Genomic DNA, 15,804 nt, shown 5'->3' on the forward strand with positions numbered 1-15,804 from the left:
CCCCCCCCCCCTACATAGCTCCTTCAGCATAGAACTTTGGGACTTGTTTATAAAAGCACATACCATGTGTTCTTATGCACACCTGTGCAGGGTCTTGTGCAGGGTCCTGAACATTTCCCCCTCTCTCCCTTGAAGTTTCTTGCTTTCTTCTAACACCTTCTAAATGATGACTTTGCTGAAACCGCATTTTCAAGATCAGAACACCCCTTTAAAGAGCCAGGTGAGAGAAATACATTTGCAAAGACACCCTCAACACTGGTCTGTTTTTGCCTCAATGCTGTTGTTGAGGCAAAAACCCTTGTCCCCAGTGGTGTAGCTAGTGGGGGGCAGGGGCGGTCCACCCCGGGTACCACCCTTGGGGGTGTAACACCACAAATGCCCCAACATCGCAAAGGTTAGGGGTAACCCCCTCATGCTATATACTGTTGGATGCGGAATTTCCAGTGGAATGCAATGCAAAAAACCAAATTGAAATATCTCATTTTCATCAAAAGTTATTGCCAAAAAAACCAGAAACAAAAAATGCGTGGAACCCTATGGAAAATGAAACTGAGCCATATCGCGCGTTTACTCGTGAGTAGGTGAACTTTAGTTCATCAGAAAGGGCAGGCTGAGAGGAATCCAATGACACCAGAATGGTTTCTAACCAATGAAAGCAGCCCCCAAAAAACACCCAAGAAGGAAGTCCTTCCCTCCAAGCAGACGAATGCATTGAGCTCTATGGAAAGAGAAAGTAAGCCACAAAGTTGCATTTACTCACAAGTAAGCAAATGTGCCTTGGCTCCTGGTCAAGTCAGGCAAAGAGGAATGCAAGGCTAGCTGCATGGTCCCCATCTAATGAAAGTGGAGCTAAACAAATGCTCCAGAAGGCAGCCCCCCCCCCCCAAGAATAAACCAGAGGCTTGAGCTTGGAAGGTACTGGGGAGGGCTGAAAATCTCACTGCTTTATCTGTGTGTGGGCGGGTGTTATTACAGGCAGGCTACAAAGAAAACTGACTTGGTAAAACAGGGCTGGCTTCCCCTTATTTATCTGTTTTTCTTTAATTATTTATAATTATTTTATTTTGCTTGATGATGTCACTTCCAGCCATGACATCACTTCTGGTGGGTCCTGGAGAGATTGTCATTCTAGAAAGTGGGTCCCAGTGTGAAAAGTTTGAGAACCACAGCCTTAACTCAAAACAGGGCAATGAGACATGGGGGGGGGTTGACATCCTAGTGACCAAAATTCTGGAAATTGTGGCTTTTAGGAATAATATCATCATGTTATATACCATTTGATGCAGAATTTCATCCACTGCTTATGGGGAAATATTCACTGCATCTATTTTTCTGGCCATTATTATTATTCATTCCATGTCATGACTACCTCACAGGGTTGTTGTGAGGACAAAATAAGGGGAGGAACCATGTACACCACCCTGAGCTGCTTAGAGGAAGGATGGTATAAAAAGTGAATTAATTAATTAAACAATATAATTAATTAATTATCAATAATTAATTAAGTTATATGGGGTGAGAAAAATTTATGGGCCCCGGGTGTCAAATGACCTAGCTATGCCTCTGCCTGTCCCCACCTAGGTAAGCAAACCTATTCCCCCCCCCCCCATAGCTGCAGCCTTCAGCCTTAGTTTGGGGCAGTAATTTGCTTGCCTGACCCTCACAGAGTCCTAGCACCATAGCAGGGTCAAAGGCATCACCTGCTTTCCAGGAAACTATTTCCATGGGAGGAAGGGGGCAATAGTGAGGGCTCATTGAGTAAAATCACAGAGCAGAATCCTTCCTGGATATATGACTCCAAGTTGCAGGTAGGGTTTGCATGTGCGGACCACCCCCTCACCCCAAAAAAGTTATCCATTGAAATGGCAAGCTGGGGAAAAGGTGTGGTGGAACCTGTCTCAATCTTTCTCCATCATGCCCAAAGATTAATTTTTAATCACAGGAGAGCTTCCAAATGTCCAGGCTTTCATTTGAAGCTTGAGATTGTACAGCCCTTGCAGAGTTATACCACTTTCTAGGTACAAGCTCTGAAACCAGCCTCATGTATCCAGGGAAGGAAAAGATTGGCTCACAGAGACCTTGCTTTTCTAGTGCCCTGGATCCCATCTCTCTGCAAATCTGCACTCAGGACCCATCGTTTACGCTCAGCACTGCTCAGCAACAGAGATCAGACAGGATGTTCATTTGCACCCATTTCCAGAAATAAGACACAGGACACCAGAAATAAGAGACAGAACACAGGAAATGGGTTCAAATTCTGGCCATGATTTTATTAATGAGTTCTTGCAGAAACATGCAACTGAATGGCAGGGCAGCTCCCACTCTAATTAGCAGCACCAGCTCTCAACTTGAGCTAAATTAACAAAAAAGTGCCCTCCCAGCGTGACAGTGTGGAGTAGGCAAAAAACCACCCACCTGCAGGCCAAATGAGGTGGGTGGGAAAAATTCCTACTCAGCCCCCAAAGGCAGCCAGTTAATCCCACATTGTCACTGGGACAGACAGGGAGCTGCTGCTGAAGACACAGAAGACAAGGGGAAGTCTTAGCTTTAGTAGCACTCATAAGTTGATTGTTTGTGCTTGAACTGGCTTTAGAACTGGTCAGGCTGTTAGCCTTAGTAGCATTATTTAGCATTAATGGGTTTTAGTGTTGTATTAGTTTGTTAACCTTAATACCACTAGTAATAGTTAATTTTAGTATACGTACTAGCAGGAATTGGTTTTAATGTTGTGTTAGGCTGTTAGCCTTAGTACCACTAGCAAGAGTTAATTTTAGTATACATATTAGCATGAACTGCTATTATCTGTAATATTTATTTCTGTACCACCCTTCTCTGTTTATACTATCTCTGCTTTTACATTCAGGGTGGTTTACACAGGCTGGTTAGTCCTAAACCACCATTTTTTCAATGGAGTTTTTACAGTATTGTTCTGTGGGAGGAACTTACAGAAGCCTCCGTTCACCAGATGTTTTCTGTCCAAGTGCAGCCATCATCCCAGCTGTGCTCTGCATTTTCAAGCTTTCATATAGCCACAGTCAGTGCTCAAGATGTGATCCAACTCTAGCGGACTCCACCACCTTCCACACATTCCACACTCTCTCATAGTATGCCTTCAACAAGGGCTATAAGCAGATTTCTCATCTCCATCCATAGTCAAGATCGCAGCTGAATAAATCAATAAAATTGTTCCCTGTCCCCAAAGTAGTCAAAATATTAGAAAGAAAGAAAGAAAGAAAGAAAGAAAGAAAGAAAGAAAGAAAGAAAGAAAGAAAGACCCCAGCAATAGCCACTGGAAAAGATGCTGTGCTGGGGGTGAAGAGGGAAAAGTGTTCTCCCCCTGCTAAATATAAGAGGACACCACTTGAAAAGGTGCCTCTTTACCTTGTTAGCAGGGGTAATATGTATTTTCATATACATACTATCTGAACTGGTTTTAGTGTTGTGTTAGGATGTTAGCCTTAGTATCACTAGTAAGCACTCAGTATCACTAGTGTCACAACTTTTAATACATGTATGTATTAGCATGAACTGGTTTTAGTGTTGTGTTAGGCTCTTAGTGCCTTTAGTACACTTAAAGCAATAGTGTCCCATACTCACTGGTGGTGCCCAGCTAAGGTAGAGGAATGGACATCTGATTCCCCCACCCACCTGCACTCTAAAAGGCCCAGATGCTCAGGTATTTTCTGGGCCTAATTGCTGCCAGAGGAAACAGAAGTTTAGCCTTCTTTGACTTCTTGATCAGATGTAGCATTCTCTTTCCCAGATGCAGACTGACCCCTGGCTCTCTCTGAGTCATCCAGACTCTCCAGGAAACCAGCCACACCTGGATCTTGTCCCCTGGGAGAGGTTAGCTGCAGAGTCTCTCTGCAGCCCTCCCTTCTCCTCCTCTGTGAGGACAGGCAAATGGATGGTGGGAAACAGAGTGCAAACGGGGCTGGCCCAAGATCACCCAGTGCCTGAGGTAAATGCGAGGCCATTATAATTACAGTCGGTACCAGAAGTTGTGCTTTTTGGCCCTTTGAAGGTCTCAGAAGCGCACCCTCCCTGGCCCTCCCAATAAACTGGGACCCCAGAATCTGCAGTTTTTAGTGTCCATGGATTTCTGTATCCACAGTGGGAGAGGGGTTCCCATGGATATTAAGAACAGCCCACTGGATCAGGCCATAGGACCATCTAGTCCAGCTTCCTGTATCTAACAGTGGCCAAGCAAATGCCCCAGGGAGCACACCAGATAACAAGAGACCTGCATCCTGGTGCCCTCTCTTGCATCTGACATAGCCCATTTCTAAAATCAGGAGGTTGCACATACACATCATGGCTTGTAACTCGTAATGGATTTTTCCTCCAGAAACTTGTCCAATCCCCTTTTAAGGCATCCAGGCCAGATGCCATCACTACATCCTGTAGCAAGGAGTTCCACAGACCACAGGGGATATTGAGATCCCCCACCTGAATTGTTTTTAGTTACTTTAGTTTTAGTATATCTTACTGTATGTGTTTTTTCATACTCTTTTTAGCTATTTTATATTGCCAAGGGAGGTAGCAGATTCTTCCCTATATTCAATCAGAGGTTTGACAGGCACCTGCTGGGGATGCTCTAGGACAGGGGTGTCAAACGTATGGCCCACAGGACAGATGTGGCCAGTGGAAGCTCTTTATCTAGCCCTCGGGCTCTCCCAGCACCAACTGCTTTCTGGTGTGCTGAGTTGTGCTGAGGTGTCACTGCTGATAGGGCGGCCCGCATTAGGCTCTCCCAAATGCAATATGTCCAAGATTTGTGTGTTTTCTGTCATTTGCAGCTAAGGAGTTCCTAAGTGAGAAAAAAGTGCTTATTTTTGGTCATGACCTGATACATGACCTCACTTCCTAACTAATGACATCACTTCCAGCCCTCAGCATGCATCACAAATGCTGTTTGGCCTGCTGAATGAAACAAGTTTGACACTCCTGCTCTAGAAGAATTTCCTGATACAGGCAGAGGTTTGGACAAGATGACCTTGTGGGGTCATTCCAATTCTATGATTCTATATTTTAGTTATATAAAATATATCTTATTTTATATAAGACATGCAGATTTCATTGTATGTATTTTTATATATCACTTTAGTTGTTTTAAATTGTTTTAATATGTCGAACAATCAACTTCACTGACTGAAAATGGTTCTCTGTGGCATTCTGGTGCGATTTCTAAATTATGTTTCTTCCTTTCCTGAAAATTTGCCACAGACCAGCAACTGGTAGCTTGTAGACTGGCCACTGTTCCTGGACCACACTTTGAGTAGCACTGCAGTTGGGGGCAAAGATGGAGATTATCTGGGCTTTATCTTTCATTTTTTTAAAATTATTTTTGCAGGCATTTGCCCAAAAGTTTCAGCACTTGGTTTCCTGGGTCTGTATCTTGTGTAGTGTTCACCACATTTTTTGTTGTTGTAGTCCACAGATGCTTTTTCTTCCTCCTATAGCCCTATCCTATGTGGGATGAGCACTGTCAGAATGCATGTTCCACCAGAGCTGGCTGTTGAAAAAGCATGTAAAACACTTTCCGACAGTGTGCTGAGTAGTGTGCTGCTGAGATGCCAGCAGGAAGGCTGGAGTCTTCCCACACATGTTGTCTGCTCTTCTGCCACCCACTGGAGTAGGTAAGAAAATGTGAGAGATGAGAGGGGTGAGAAGAGAGTGGAACAGGACAGGAAGAGACAAAGCTGGACAGGAAAGTAATGGGGTGGAGAGTCTGTGGAAGAGGGTGGATCTAGCAGTGATCGTGTGCACCAGATCCTATCCTACTTTCCTGCAGCCTCCTCACCCTTTTCTTCCTCAAACTTGCACTAGCGCAGGTCCAAGGAGACCCACTGAGGGGCAGGAGGCTTACAAACATATGAGAAAGCCTTTCCCCTCTGAAACCCCCCTCCCCAATCCAGTCCCTCCCAGTTTTGGTGCAGCTGTACTAGTGGGGGCGGGAGGATAGGTTTAGGGTATAGATTTAAAAAAAATAAATAGCTGGATGCTATTAATGGAGGTCTGCACAATGCAATAAGCCCATATGCCTGAAATGGCTCTCTCTCTCTCTGGGTGCAATCCAGAAGCACCCTTGGGTTGACACAAGTCCCTTGCGCCGGCTCAGAAGGGTCACAAACGTGCCGTAAGGCACATTTGCGCCTCCTTGAGAGGAAGTCAGGCTGGCGCTCTGAGAAGCACCGGCCTGCGGAGGCTGATGCAAGCCTCTGCATGGCTTCCTATCTTGGACTTGCGTCGGCCCAGCTGGGCCAATGCAAGAAGAAAAGGTAGTCGGGGGGGGGGATGCAGGGAGGAGGTAGGAGGGAGGCATTCCTGGGTGGGGGGAGGGTGGACGGCCCCGGGGGTGGGCAGGAAGCAGGAGGCGGGGCTGGGATCCAGCAGTTATGCTGGGAGAACAGAGTAACTTCAAGCCGCTCCACTATTCTCAAGAGGTGGCACAAGTTCGAGGAGACCCATACGGGCCAGCAGCCCTTACCCAGAGCTAAGGGGGAATGTTTCCCCTTGCCTCTGGCTGAGCTGCTTATGGCCACTATCCTACGCTGTATCCCCAGCGCAGGATAGGCTTGTGCACTGTCACACTGTTGCTTTTGTTAACCTCATTTCAGATGTCTGGGGTTCTAGACCTGGGGTCACAACATGCAGTGGAGAAACTGGTGCATCTTGTTGGAGTCTCTATGCCAGCTCTGGCCCTCCCCTCATCACCTCAGAAGCAACTATGATATAACATGTCAAGTACAATCCTCAGGTATCATACTGCAGGGCCTGTTGGAGGCAACCCCTGCATGCATCCAGATCTGGACCCTGGAAGAGGAAGGGCTGTCAGAGCTCCTGAGGGGCGCTCAGATGTCCAGACAGCCTGGCATCAACTCCAATACTTTCACCTCAGAAGGAGACAAAATATTTTGAGGCCCATCACTTAATTTTCACATTTATACCACCCTTCCTTCAAGGATCTCTGGGCGGTGCATACAATTCCTTTCCTCTTCTGGTCCTCACAACAACCCAGCGAGGTAGATTTGGTTAAGAGCCTGTGAACAGCCCAAGGTCACTCAGGAAGCTTCATGGCTTTCTGAGTGACTAGGTGAATAAAGCTGAATAGGGCTTTGAACCAGGATCTGCCAGGTCTAAGTCCAGCATTGGCACAACAACACAGTCCTGGCTCTCGCTCACAGTAACACACAACAACACAGCTTGTTTCAGGGTCTTCAGATGACATAGAGACTAACCCCAAGAGCAGGGCCAGCCCGTCCATGCAGCCACATCTGGCAGATCACAAGGGGACTGAGGGGGCAACAGATTCAGGGTGACTTTCACCATGAGCCTGCAACCACTGCCTCCTTCTCTCAATCAAAGGAGGCTCTACTTTCCACTTACAGTACAGTGGGCCCTCCTTATCCACAGATTTGAGGGCATCCAGACCCTCCAGCCACGGATTTAATTAACCATGGTTTTTGGTATCTGTGGGAGGTCCTGGAATGGATCCCCCATGGATACCAAGGGCCCACTGTATTCTAATGCAAAGCAGATCTTTCCCTACTTTCCGTGCTTCATTAGCTTCCAGGTTTCATACAGTGCACAAGGAGCACAGTAAGGGTTTTGTTTTTTAACAACAGCAATGGTGGACCTGAACCAGCATCAACCAGTGTTCTGCTGGACACTGGGTAGGGGGGTTAGGGGTGGACCACCAGGCAGCAGAGAGGTAGGTAGGCGGGTATGGGGAAGCAGGGAAGAGGTGTTCTGAAGTGGGGGGAGGCAGAGGAAGGGTGGGCAGAGGGCGGGGAGGAGATGTGCTGTGGGAGCGAGTGGGGCAGGGGGAGGGAGCTTTGCTGCACTGCATATTGAGCCTCCATGTCAACAAAGAGGCTGAGTCCACCTGACACAGAGGCTCTAAATTGTACACCGACCCTTAGGTCATCATAGAATCAAGTAGCCCCACTGTGGGGCTACTGGCTTTACCCAGGGGAAGAGAACGAAAGTCCCTGTCTCCTGAGTTGGTGGCGGCAGCTGCCTGGGGTGCGCTGGAGGCAGCAGCAGCCATTTTCAGTGCCACTGCAGCCCCATGAGCTGGGCAGCTCAGGATTGGGCTGCTTGACAGTCATGTTAGGGCAAATACTGGAAAGCGATCCTTGAGGTCTTCCATATGGTTGCTGGCTTAGAGGAGGTCCCCTTGTTGATTTGATGGCATGTTGCAGAATCGCCTCTGTCGTCTAGATGTTTTTTCATTTCACAGAACCAGACTGATGACAGCTGATGATCCAGCAGAACAATGGCTGTCACTGCGCATAAACAGAATACTTGGGAAGACAGAACTTAGAAAGGGGGCTCTGTGACCCCATATGGTGCAAACGCCTATCATGAAGCAGTCCCAGACTCGGGGGACGGGGGACCCTTCAGTGGAATTATTATTAAGAATATTTATAAATCGCTTTTCAACCAAAAGTAGTTTTCCAAACAGTTTACACAGCAAAATAAATCCAGAAATGGTGCTCTGCCCCAAAGGGCTTACAATTAAAAAGGTGCAGAAGGGACATCAGCGGCAGCCACAGGAAAAGACGCCATACTGGGAGTGGAGAACAGTTGCTCTCCCACTGCCAAATAGAAGAGGGCACCACTTTTAAAGGTGCCTCTTTGCCCCATTGGCAGGCACATAACAGTCTCTAGGTGAAGGCTGCAGCAACTTATCTTGTGTGGGTCTGCCTATTCTGGCCGTATATTGGTCATGAAAGGTTGGTGCACAGGGTGGCTGCCAATTGCCCTACCTAAGGGAAGGCTCTGGATGGGGCTGTGGTTCTCCATCAACTCCAACTTCATTGAACTCCACGGTCCTCTGAATCTGTACCTCCCAGCTGCTGGTTGAGTTGGCGGAGAAGAGATCTGTGGATGCAACCCTTCTTTTTCTTTATTTCAGTCGTGCTTCTCTGTTTGGTTCCAAAGTGCTACTTGTTCTTCTCTCACCAGTGTCTCACTCACCATTAAGGCCCCAGCTCTATAGTATGGGCTGCACTCCAGGCTCTAGGTGAAGTCTCTAGGTGAAGGCTGCAGCAACTTATCTTGTGTGGGTCTGCCTATTCTGGCCGTATATTGGTCATGAAAGGTTGGTGCACAGGGTGGCTGCCAATTGCCCTACCTAAGGGAAGGCTCTGGATGGGGCTGTGGTTCTCCATCAACTCCAACTTCATTGAACTCCACGGTCCTCTGAATCTGTACCTCCCAGCTGCTGGTTGAGTTGGCGGAGAAGAGATCTGTGGATGCAACCCTTCTTTTTCTTTATTTCAGTCGTGCTTCTCTGTTTGGTTCCAAAGTGCTACTTGTTCTTCTCTCACCAGTGTCTCACTCACCATTAAGGCCCCAGCTCTATAGTATGGGCTGCACTCCAGGCTCTTCTGTTCTTGCAACCCCCCAAAATGGCATTAAATATCTGCCTCTCCGACATCATGCTTTAAACATGGCAACTACTGCATGGCTGGCAAGGTCAGATTTAGGCTGATTGGGCCCACTTGGGGCCCTGCACTAGGGCCGCAAGTGGATTGCCCACAGCTGCAGCCAGCACTTCGCACTTCAGTGCACCAGGACTGCAGGTAACCCTCCATGCAGAGGTTTCATGAGGCTAGTGTGGTGAACGGAACTTCCCAGTTGGAGGTCCCTCCCACCCATCCCTGCCTTTGATTGGCTTGGAATCAGGGCACTCCAGAAGCAGTGGGCGGTGATGCGACGGCATCATTTTGTTACCGCCAACCTACTTCCAGGTGCCATACTTCATGCCAGGCGCCATCAGCCCCAGACATTGTGATTAGGGGAGCTTGAAAGGGGGTTATGATGCCTGCCCCCCCCCAAGGCCTTGAAAAAATGTTTCACATTGGGCCCTGCTGCTGCGTAGAGAAGGACTTCATACAATTTGTCTAAAAGACCAAGCAGTCTTCCTGGAATGGGTTCTCTCAAGCTCTTCCTCGATTTTCCTCTCCAGAAAGTGCAAAGAATAAAGCAAGGGGACCCATGAACCACGCAGGGTGCTCAGGGATCTTCTAGGAGGCAAATACTCCCCTGGAAACTGTCCCAGGGTCAGTGGGAAACGCTCCTGTGCCATGGGGTTCAGACAGACACTACACTTGGTTTTGCAAAGCAGTACTTGTCTCCAGTAGTGTAGCTGCCTCATCTGTCGCTCAGGGCAGTGAGTCCTGGCATCACCCCACTGCACAGATGCAGAAGTAATTGGTGGTGTTGGGATAATGTCACCATATCACCACCAATTCTCAATCAGCAGCTCAGTGAAGAAGCAGCTGGTTTCTTCCAACACTTTCGGCTATGGCAGTGAGTGCCATCTTGCTGCAGCCACCGTCTTGGATGGCTTCATGGTTGCAACCCCTCATATGGCATTTTGGTGTGGAACCACCCCCCCACCTCCCCTAGTTAGCTACACCACTTCTTTTCTCCCCCACTCCATGATGGGTTCCACAGGTGACTAGAAGGCAGGTCCGAGCAAGACCAAATGTGACCTGTAATGGATCTATCCACCACAGAACACCTTTCCTGTCTGTATCCTGGCATGGGCAGCGGGACCAAAATGGGGGGATGCAGGCATCTCCTCTTCCTTACCCTTCTCATAGGAGGAAAAGAAATGGCCTGTGTCTGAGTGCAATGGGAGAGACTGCGGTGACATGAAGGGGTGGATTGTATATGAGAAGGCAGGACTAGGAGGAATAACCTGGTGCCAAAAGTCCTTGAGATGTCTCACTGCGAGGGGTGATCCTATCAGAAGGACACAGAGGAGCAGCTCCTTCCTTCATCACTGTCACATTTCACCTGGTGGGATCCAGAAGATGCCCAGACAAGGCAAGCCAAGTGGTAGTTAATCTGTGGAACTTACCACAGGATGTGGTGATGGCACTTGAAGGCCTAGATGCCTTTTAATAGAGGATTGGACAGAGGGAGGAAAAGTCCATTCCAGGTGACAAGCCGTGATGGGTGTGTGCAATCTCCTGGTCCTAAGAAGTGGGCTACTTCTGAATGTCAGATACAAGGGAGTGGCAACAGGATGCAGGTACCTTGCGGTCTTGTATGGTCCTGGAAGCATCTGGTGGGCACTGTAAGATGCAGGAATCTGGACTAGATGGGCCTTTGGTCTGGGTCCAGCCCGGCTCTTCTGAGGTTCTGATGTTTTCCTGAAAGACTTATGCTCAGTTCTGAGCTTGGTCTTTCTGACCACCTAGGTAAAGACACATAGAGACTGAAGACAAATCTCTCTCTCTCTCTCTCTCTCTCTCTCTCTCTCTCTCTCTCTCTCTGATAGAAATTGACCCAGGGAAACTTCAGGGATCTTGCACTGATCAGAAACCTCTGGTCAACTGACTGTTCATGAGGTCACACAAAGGAATGTTTGAAGGAGCATCAAAACCTGCATCCTGGCAACGGCCAATCAGAAGCCTCCAGCCAGTTTCTGAGAATGTTCTTGAGTTGAGAGAACTGCCCCGCCAGCAACTGTTATGGGTGGATTTCCCCCCCCCCCACACACACACACACACGCACATTTTCTTTATGTTATATCCTCACAAAAAGGAACATATGAACTCTGGCACCATGAGCTCTAATGGGCCCACATCAATGGATGCCAGTGTGCAAGATGAACTGGTTTTCCCAGAACCTCTCTCTTTACACCAGTAATGCCCAGCAAATGGGAGCTAGGATGCTACTCAAGATCAAAGGACATAACCTCCTTCTCTCAGTGCATTGCTGCATTAAACTGTTGTAGTTTGCAGCTTGGCTTGGAAGGAAAAAAGCAAACAAAACAAAATTAATTCCTGAACATGGCTAGCTACAGTCTCTATTGTTCACTACTTACACTGTCCCAGGAATCCTCAGTCTCTGCCCTCCTGGAGAGTGAGAGAGTAAGTGGGTGTAGCAGCATTAGGTTTCCACAGCAAACCAGGCAAGAAAACACATGGAAACTTCTCTGTGCATTTGAGGATATCACCAAATTATTTGATTGGAGGAGTGGGACTCAACAGGCCACTCCATTCTGCCTTTCTGCCTAAACAGATAGCTTTAACTGCTGATTCAATGGGCACATGCCTGTCCCTTGGAAGGCTAGCTACTTCAGACAGAAAGGATGTTTCAAATCCATAAGCATACATTACTGGTGGATAATCTAGTTTCAAACAAAGGTCAAAAAATGGCTGTAAGAGGATATCCTAGTTGCTTTTAGCTGCTAAATCTGTACAAGAGCTTCTGGGGAGTCACAAGTGTCCACAAAAAGGGAAATAGGCAAAAAGAGAAAAATATGCTGCATTCATCACTTGGAAAATGCAAAAGCAATTGTGGAAGGAAGGCCACATACAGGTATTTAGTGGCTTTTGAAAACAGAATACCAGTTGAAAAATTTTAACTTGTGGATGTGCAAAGGGGAGACATGATGCTAAACTACTGAGCCCAGAAAATCTTTAGAATTTTACAGGGCTTATCTCATATGACACAATAGATGTGCTCTGATTAAACCACAGGTGTTCATCAAGAGCCCAATCTTATCCTTCTTTCCTCCCCACTACTGTAGCCACATTAGTGTGCTGTATACAGCAGGGAGAGGGGTAGATCAAGGGGCTTCAGAGGTGAAAGGGCATTTATCTCTCCCTAAGCCTTCTGCTCTGCAATGGGTCTCCAAAGACCTACGCAGCTCTGTAGCTGGTGCAAGTCCAAGGAGAGAAAGAGGGTGGGGAGACTGTGAAAAAGGATAGGATTCAATGCACACCATCACTGCCAGATCCTTTCCCTCTTGGAAGCTACCTGCCTCCCCTTCTTCCCCCCTCCCCACCCTGTTTTGCTCCTCCCCACCCCCTGCCTTACCCACCACTGCCTTACCTGCTCCAGTGAGTCCAGGATGGTCCAGCTATCAGCAGCCGTTTTACAACATCAGATCTCAGTTCCGCTCTCATTAATGGCTGCACATGACAGCCCAATCCTGGATAGGTGAGACCAGTCTTAGTCTATGCTGAAAACTGAAATGTGCCAGATATGAGTGCCATGGTATTGTAAAACACAATAAATGTCAAGTAAATTTACATCATCACTATATGCAGTAAACAATTTGAAAGCTGGTATAATATATCTATTTAGGATTTTCTAAGCATGCAAATTAATTTATTTAAATTGTATTTTACCAGGGGAAAAATTACTGGCTAATAAGTTTAGCTGGCAGAAAATGCTTGTCCATCATCATGTTTCTTAATCTGTAACAGAAGTAAGCATGAAATAATCAGACTGATAATGAACCAACTGAAATTCTTGACTTTTAAATATAAGCCTAAACAATCTATATGCCTTTGCATGCTAATAACGCAATCATCTATGTTTAGCAGCACAAGACAATTCACTGTCACGAAGCAGTTTAAGACCTAATGAGAACATACCAATGTCAGCTGGAAGGCTGAGATTATTAGATTATTAGACTTTGTGCCTGTAGTACCCATCATATTATCACTTAAGATAGGGATTTGTTTGATCTATTCAGAAGCATCAGATTCACAGTCACAAGCCCATTAAAATGCAAAAACAGCAATGACATTTAGCCCCTTTCCCCTCCACTGTCATAGTACTGTATTGTTTTTTTTAAAAAACTAAAATGATGGTTATTAAAATGTCACCTTGAAATCGAAAAGATTGAAAGTGCAGCATAAAAAGTTATGTTGCAGCCTCTCAAAAACCACATTCATTTTCTTAATGAGAAGCATGTGCTCCATAGAGAGATGTTCAAGCCCATCACCCATCTTTCCTCCACACTTCCTTTTCTGCTCCATTCCCTACTTTCTTTTTGAATCCAGGGAGGAGGAGGAGGAGGAGAAGTGGCAGAGGCAGCATTAGATTCACTGCCTGGTAAGAGAGGAGGCTTATGGCACATCCTCTCAGGTGTCAAAGGTTTTGGGTCAGCTCTGGCTATATTTTTTAAGACCTCTCAAATTACAAAACCATCCTTATCATTAGTCTTGGGAAAAGCAGAATTGTTTAATTTTATGATGGCAGAAATGTCATGAATGAATTGAAACATGTTGGTTTAATTATCACAAATGCAGAGCTAATAGTAAATGTCACATTTAAATATGTTCCTCTTGTCTTTATAGAAATGGCAGAACACCCATCTTGTCCCTGCATGTAAAATACAGTCAACACCATCTGTTACAGTCTCTCTGTCCTCGTGACCAAAAGCAAACTTCCATAATAGGAACAAGAAGCATGACTGTTTAGTTGTTTGAAATCTTAGATACAGACTGTTATGATGCTATGAAATGGTAAATAGATTCTATAACGGTTTGCTTAAGGGTTCTTCATTATCAAGTTTCCAGTACATGATTGGAAAGGCAGTTGTTTCAGCAATGTTGCTGAAACTAAATAGATGCGGATATGGTCACTGCCTAGATAGGGGTCCACTTGGGAACTCTCTGTGTGACTAATTTAGGCTCAACTCAATTCTTTTAATTGTGAATTCACCCATTATTCCCCTGGAATCTTTGGGATAGACATTTTTTACAACATTGCATGTCTTCATCCAACTATTCATAATTATCTTTCGCAACAGTAGTTCCTACTGGAAATGCACACCACCACTGAAAACATACAACGTTCTCAAAGCCTGCAAAACTCTTTATTCTTGCAGCTCATGTTAGAGTTGTGAAGAGTCTTGCAAGTCCCGTAGTGCCATAATGGTCACACAAAGAAGTAGCACCTAATCCCTCAAGGTCTGTGGCAATGAGAAACATTATCATGGTACAAAACAGCCAGAGGTTATCAGACAGTAATGGTTCTAAGTAACATGCTGTTATTGAACATTGCTAAGATATCAGTACCAGGTGCGGCTTTAGGACATGTGTAACATGTGCACATGGGGCAAATCTATTGCACGTCCAAGATCAAGTGCAGTGGGCAATGGCACAACAGTGGAATAGCATGAAATAGCATGAAAGGAGAAGGGATAAAAATGTAAAGATGTAACAACAGATAACTTCTATTATGGAGATAATAATACAATAGATGGGGGAAGAATCAGAAATGCAATACAATGTATTCAACAATTACCGACACAAGCGAAGTCTGAAGCAGCTGTGATGAAACAATTTGTGGTTGTTGTGGGTGATTTTCCCTCCAATTCTGAGGTGCTTCAGGTTCCATGGGGAGCTAACCAATTAGAAAGTTGGGAGGGGGGCCAGAGAAAAGACCACCTGTTTACATTGTTTTTTTCTCACCTGTTAATAAAACTTTTTTGCTTAAAACCTCTGCTGTGTTCTGGAATCAGTGGGTTTGCCAGCCACCCTGCTCTGCAGGTACTACTGTCGGAGTGAGGGCATTTTAACAACTCTAAATAGCATTCTTGAGAAGGGGTTTTGCCCAAGGAACCCCTCTGGGAACCAGATCTCTTGGACTGGTAGCAGCAGACTAGATCTACCAGGTCTTGTCCCACCAAGCTGCATGTCTAAACTGATTGGAAGAGTGAGGGGTGGGGAGGGGGGTGAGCACTTTGCACTAGACATCATTGCCCTGGATCAGCAGGTGGTCACTAGAAGCCCCCCCCCCACTTTCACGACAGCAGTGTTTCTCAACATTTGTTCCTTACTGTATCACTTTGCATGGTCCACCTATTGGAAGTACCACCAGATGTAAATGGAAATGATGTCATCGCCAGTTGTTTCAGGATTGGGAGACCAGAAGCAACACGACCTTTACTGGTAAGAGGCTCAGGGTGGATGAGAAGGCTTTTTCAAGCATGCAAAAACACACACACTGAAGCTCTGTCCGCTGAGTTGTCTCCTA

The sequence above is a fragment of the Tiliqua scincoides genome, chromosome 4 (assembly GCF_035046505.1).
Source record: "Tiliqua scincoides isolate rTilSci1 chromosome 4, rTilSci1.hap2, whole genome shotgun sequence".
Taxonomy (NCBI): domain Eukaryota; kingdom Metazoa; phylum Chordata; class Lepidosauria; order Squamata; family Scincidae; genus Tiliqua; species Tiliqua scincoides.